This window comes from Meriones unguiculatus, chromosome 15, assembly GCF_030254825.1.
Source record: "Meriones unguiculatus strain TT.TT164.6M chromosome 15, Bangor_MerUng_6.1, whole genome shotgun sequence".
In the NCBI taxonomy this organism is placed as follows: domain Eukaryota; kingdom Metazoa; phylum Chordata; class Mammalia; order Rodentia; family Muridae; genus Meriones; species Meriones unguiculatus.
The window spans coordinates 54694817-54700816 of NC_083362.1; positions in this window are offsets into that span (position 1 = coordinate 54694817).

Sequence of the window (6000 nt, forward strand, 5' to 3'; positions counted from 1 at the left end):
TGGGTAGTCCATGTGCTGCAGTGTTAAGTCTGTGAGATGAAATACAGTATGTTGAAGAGTATAAAGTTAATACTTAGATATAAAATTTGTGTAAATAATCACAATTCTGGTCTTTAAGATTTTGAAATTAGAAGTCATGTGTTATTTTAGTATTTAGGCATACAAAATGTATATAGAGGAACTGAAGAGAAAATTCAAAATAAATTGAAGGTATGACAATGAATATATAGAAGATGAGTAACTGAAGAAAAGAAGAATGTGAAATATTTCATGTAGTGGTAAGATTTTAGTTACATTTTTTGGGATGTTTCAAGCTTAAATCAGTATAAACAGTAAAAATAATACAATCACTATAAAAGTGTTTTCTTTGAACTCTCCTTGGAGGACTCTTTGTAAACTTTATCAACCATTGGCTTAGAAATAAGAGGGTGGTGTGTATCACTCAAACTTTCAGTAATTGATGTTTTAATTTCTTTATACAAATGATGTTTTACCTTCTTTCCTCTGTTATCTTTTCTCTTTGGCATTTTTCAGTATTGTTTTGATAGGATAATAAATGGCATAGCTGTTTATTTTAAAGTGATTTCAGTTTCAAGATATTCTAAAAAGAGCCCCACTTTACTGCAGAAAAGAACACTTGAACAATTAACTGTGATGTGCAGGTATAAATTAAGACTCCATGTGTAGATAAATGAATCTGTCACACATATAATTGCCAGGCAGAGTGTTTATACATTCAGCTACTTGCGTGTATTTGCAGCTTCTATTCTAAAATGATGAAGTAGACTATGTTAAGCCATAGTTTCTGCTTCTGCAGCTGATGGCCAAGCTTTTCACTGTGAAGGGTCTTTCCTGAGCTTCAAAGAGAGAAGAGGTGGGGCACTCTCTTGGAGGCGCAATGGTGTGCTTTTCACCTCCGTCATGCAGGCTGCAGTGGCTGATTCACGGACCAAAACAGTTTTAAGAAAAGAGATTATCATGCTCCAAGTGACACATAGCAACTGAGTACTTTAACGCCAGAGAAAGTAACTCCTGAGGTGGCAAAAGCTGAAATCTCTCTGAAATGTGCAAAGCAAGTGTTTTAAGTATGGTCATCTCCAAATCGCTGCCTACTGCTTTAATTCAGCATCTACAAGAAGCCTTAGATTTCAAGGTTTGATTTAAAGCTTTTACTTTCTTTTTTTTCTTTTTATTTATTCTCCGCCTTGCACTATGACAATGATACAAATGTTTTCATGGACTAATTAATACAGTCGCTGGATAAACCCATGAAACTCCCTGAAAACAAATGATTTAGCAGTCTTACCTTCCAGTATGCTGCAATTACTTGGAGAGCCCCAGGCTAGGTATGCTTTGATACTTAAATATCAGCACTTTATTCAGGAATTCTATTTACATAATCTGTTTACTAATTGCTGACTTGGTGCATTTTCCCAATATTGAGCCTTGGAAAGTCTAGCTTTGAGTCAGCTTTCCTCTCTAAGTTCGGAAGCCTGAAGGAATGAAAGCAGCAACCAAACAATGAGGAGAGAATATGGTAAGAGCTCATTGATTAAGTTAAAGTAGAAATAGCTGCTTTGTGTGTATCAGTGTTTCCCAAATCACTATGTAATCCAGCACAGTGGATTTGCATTGTGGTAAATACAAAGCCATCACAATTCTAATGAAGAAACAAAAGACAGAATTATCACTACAACCAATTGGGAGAGCAGGGACATTATTCCCGAAGGAACACCTTCCTTAAATACAAGGAACATGAGAATTTTATTTGGGAAGGGTCTTGGATACCTTTCCATTCCTGTGAAGAGACAGTATGACCAAGGCAACTTAAAAAGAAAGAGCTTTTTAGGGGGTTGCTTACAGTTTCACAAGGTTAGAGTCTATAAACATCACTGTAGACAGCATGGCAGCAATTAGGCAGACATTGTGCTAACTGAAAATGGTGGAGGCATTTGAAGACCCAAAGACTACCCACCAGTAACACACTTCCTCTAACAAGGCCACACCTCCTAATCCTTCTTATACAATTTCACCAACTGTGGACCACACATTCTAATGAATGAGTCAGAGGAAAGGACATTCTCATTCTAACCTCAGAAAGGGTATAAATATATAGAAAGAAAAACACTTTAGGGACAGGCACATTCCTAATCATGATCTGTTAAGAGGTACCTTTGAGAGAATGCCCAGTTTAGAGCCATGGCTCAAGAAGAAAAGCTGGCAGACAATTTTGGGGGGCATGGTTAGCTAAGGGTCTTAAATCATAAGACTGAAAGTTGAAATGATGGATAGAAACACTTCTGGGCATGCTCAGCCTTCATCAAAATGTTTTGGTTGTAAAAACAAAAGGTCTCTCTGAAAGGGTGCTAATGGAGGTGTGTACTTCTCCAAGGTGATAACAACTGCTTTGATTTTGAAGTTACCATAAGGTTTGAAAGCTTATGATGTGAAGTATTCTAAGGACACATGCATTGTGAGTTTTGGAGTAGTCACTGATATCTTTTCTTTTTGCTACTTGTCAGCTTATATTGTAGGTGAATATTGCATTTGGAGACTTTAGTTTACAGAAGTTTGGAAGGAACAATAATCAGAGAGTCTAGGTGTTTCTACAATTGAAGTATAATTCATAGAAATGAGGTATACAAACCCCCAAATCTCTGAGTAAGCCAATAAGGAAACTGTACTGAGTAATCAAAATGTATGACAGGTGTGGGACACTTGCTTATATATCGCCCTGAGCTCAATCCTTAAGACACACGTATGAGTGAGGCTCATCTAAGAGACTTGATTGAGCAAGTATGTAAACCACTCCACAGATAATGAAAAAACAACTACTTCAAGAAATAAGAAATACATGACCATATAAGGGAAAATTCCCCCTTTCTGGTTGCCTCCCATCTTTCTTTTCTATCACTTTGTCAAGAGAAAGAATGAGTAAAACACCCACTAGCTTTCATATATTGTGTGAACAAAAATGTAGCCAACACTGGGGGAAAATGCCATAGCAAAATTCTATGCTATGATAACTGATGATTATGAATGCCATTGGAGAGCATAGGTGACCCAGAATGTATCCCAATTAGACAATCTTCTAGATAATTCCAGAAGTTTACCATGCTATAGGAAATTATCTCGTAGGAGGTGAATGCAGTCACTACGAACAGGAAGAATACAGGGGAATCTATTCCAATGTAGTTATTAAGCACTGTAGCTATTAGTGATGCAAACCAACTCCACTAATGAACAGGTTAGATTTAGAAGAGAACTCGTTCGAAAACAAGACCATAAAATCTTTGATGTAAGGACTAATTATGTCATAACAGTTGGTCAAACGACCTGTGTTTTGTATCTTTACTCATGTTTTTTTTTGCTCTTCCTCAAGAGGACTCCCAATTTTTCATCGGTGCTCCTTTATTCCTTCAACAATGCAGCCCAAAAACTCATTCTTGCCCGGAAGGCTGTATATTTAGATTCTTATTAAGAAAATGCTTTCGCATTCATGTAGTACACAGACAGTCATGTTGGCCTGTATTAGCTGATCCTACAAAGAAAACTGGACTTGATGCAAATAATGGAAAGTCCAAAGAACAAAGGAAGGAGATGATGAGTTTTCTCATGTTCATCATCAAAGTAAAGCTGAATTAACAATCAATTTCTGTAATCACAATCTTGGAATTGCATGTTCTACATGTAGGCACATGCAGAATTTAGGTAACACAAACATAGAATGAGCTACTTCAATCGTAATGGATACTTTCCAGCTCTAGGGACTTTCGCTTGCAAGTACAGTACCCGCATTCTCTCTTTCTGTATGCCACGTAGTTTTCATTTTCTCATGAGCATGTTAGTCACCCTTCTTATCCAAACTTCTTTCAAGGCACATCGTACATTTCCTCTCTCACTTCTCTGAAGATATGTGAATTAACATAGAAATATAAATGCCGTTTTAAGCAGGAAGCACTCTTTCATATCTTTTAAGCAGTTATCTTGTAATTTGCATGATCTATTCAAAATTTTGGACTGCATGAACATTCAGTGTAAGTAATCCTTGATTACTACTGGCTCCAATAACTAATTGTTTCAAATAGGCTTCAGCAAAGTAATTTAATTAGAATTTGAATGAATGCTCATTTGAAGCCAAAATTCAAACTTTGTTTCTTGAAGTGGTGCCATCTTTACAGATGAAGGAAAAATGCATAATAAATGACTATTAGAGTGACTCAAAATGAATTTAATATTTTAAGACAGTCATGGTGTAGGGAGTGGTCAGAAGGGTGGAAAACCAACTGTGTGAGACGATGCGAGGTTAACTAGTGTTTGGGTGCCCAACTGGGAATCTCAGTGTGTTACCTCCCTTTATTGTGAAAGGCTCACAGACTCACATTAATGCAGAGCAGAAAAATTAATTGTTCCCTGGTAACTTTCTGTACAATGACTCAAAGGGCCTTCTTTAAATGCTGGTGTACCTTCCTTACCACTGTTTCCTAGGGCCAATTCCCTGAGTGGAATCCAGTTTTCCCCCTTAGTAGATGATTTCCTGATCTTCATTCAGGGAAGGCTTACTTCAGCGGGAGTCCCAGGTGAGACACTCCTTTCTCAATTTACTTTTATCTCCTCACTTAGAAGCAGATCATATGATAAGGTATTTTCCCCAGCCTCTTCACCGCTGATAGGAAAAAGAACTCTAATGCTGCCCAGAATTTAATTACTCTCTAGAATATGTGTAAAGAAATAATGGCCTGTGCGAGCCAAATAAGCCTCTTTGTCAGTTTTAGTCCAACCTTGTTGTTAAAATGCCTGTTGGGGCTTGGCGTTCTGCCTTTGGGCTTGCATTACAATTCGCATTAAAGACTGCTTATATCTACCATGCTAACCTTAGTCCCCTTAGACTTTGAGGTGAAGATACTAAAACCAGTAAAATATATCTTAGGCCAAAATAGACACTATAAGGAGAAACTTCTGATAATGGTATACCTTTTACTTGTTTATTGAGATGGTGGCACAATTTTTAACAAAGAAAAGGAAATCACTGATTTTACAGAAACCGTATCTCTCAAAAGTTATTTGACATGCAAAAAATAATAGATGCCCATCCTGAAATAGTTAAGCAACTAGGCTTTTTATTTTCAATTAGATATTGTAGGTCTTGGTAAATCAAAGCCTGAGCTTTAAGCCAATCCTCTTGGGATTTTTTTTTTCTTGAGGTCCAAAAAATGTTATGCACTTAGAACTCTTTTGCCCAGTTATGTTAAATTTAACGTATTTTTTTTTCCTGTTTTCATTTCTGACTGTGCATAAGTAACAACAACGATAAGTGTTCACTGACAGCAGATCATGCACTTTAGTGCATTTACACGTCAGAAAAGATTTTCAAATTTCTGGGCATAAGAACGATAGTCAATTAAGACAATTTTATGAATAAATATATAAAAGGAAGATAGTCAATTAAGATGATTTTATGAATAAATGTATAAAATGAAGCCAGAACAACAGAAACATAACAGATAAATGAGCAAATTGTTAAAATCTAGTGTGTGTGATCTTTTATGTTTTGCTGGCTTCAAATAGAATGCTGTCCAGTTCTCTGATGGTAGAAAGCTTAGCCCAAGGAATTAGTAACTATAACATATATTGGAATTTGCTCACTTAATTGATTAATGCTAAAGGAAAAATACAAGGAATTTTCTTAGGGTTACTGTCCTGTCGCTGTGATGAAACACCATGACCAAAAGTAAATCAAGGAGGAGCTATTTGGTCTACACTTCCATGCCATAGCCCATCACTGAAGGAAGTCAGGAACTCGAGCAGCGAGCTATGGAGGAAGAATCTGGTACAGAGGACATAGAAGAGTGCTGCTTACTGGCTTGCTTTTCCATGGCTTCCTCATCCTGCTTTCTTATATAATGCAGAAACACTATACCAAGGATAGTAACCCCTGCAATAGTCTGGTACCTCCCATATCAATCACTGATTAAGAAAATGCATTATAGCTGGATCTTG